The following is a 645-nucleotide window of genomic DNA, read 5'->3' as shown; positions in this document are numbered from 1 at the left end:
CATATGGGGCCCGTGTCTGGTGCATTTGGAACAAGACATTAATTTAGAATGTTAAGCATATACATTATAGCACATCTGTCATTTTAATGTTTTTTATTTACTCCTACCATATTTTATAATCTTTTTTTATTGCCCTCTGGTTGTCAAACATACCTATGTAATATCTATTGGAATTATATTTTACTTCTATGTTCCCTATACTCAACAATCAATAATCCTCTGATATTTGAGAAGCTAGTATGGAAACAAGAGCACAGCACCAATCGACACACGTTGTAACACAATCAGACAAATACTTATTATCCAAATGGAATCAAACGCAAACACCGTACACTTACATACACATACATTTTTCCTTCTTTTTCCTGCTCATCTTCTCCATCTCCCACATACCACTAACCAAAGGCTCGTCCCTGACACTTCAATAAAACTGGCACGTCATGGCATTAAACAAGCTTTCTTCACTTAAACAGTATTGCTATAATGCCTCAAGTCATTCAGCAACGTGTGGGCCCTCCTCGGGGCAGCCATGTCTGCCATATAATGCATGTCGGGGTGTTGTTTTGAAGTGATATATACCAGTAGCTGTAAATGTATACCTGAATTACAATATGTGTAAAAAAAAAAATAAAAAAAACCACACAA

Source organism: Spea bombifrons, chromosome 3 (assembly GCF_027358695.1).
Source record: "Spea bombifrons isolate aSpeBom1 chromosome 3, aSpeBom1.2.pri, whole genome shotgun sequence".
NCBI lineage: Eukaryota > Metazoa > Chordata > Amphibia > Anura > Pelobatidae > Spea > Spea bombifrons.
Note: the sequence above shows the minus strand (reverse complement) of the source record.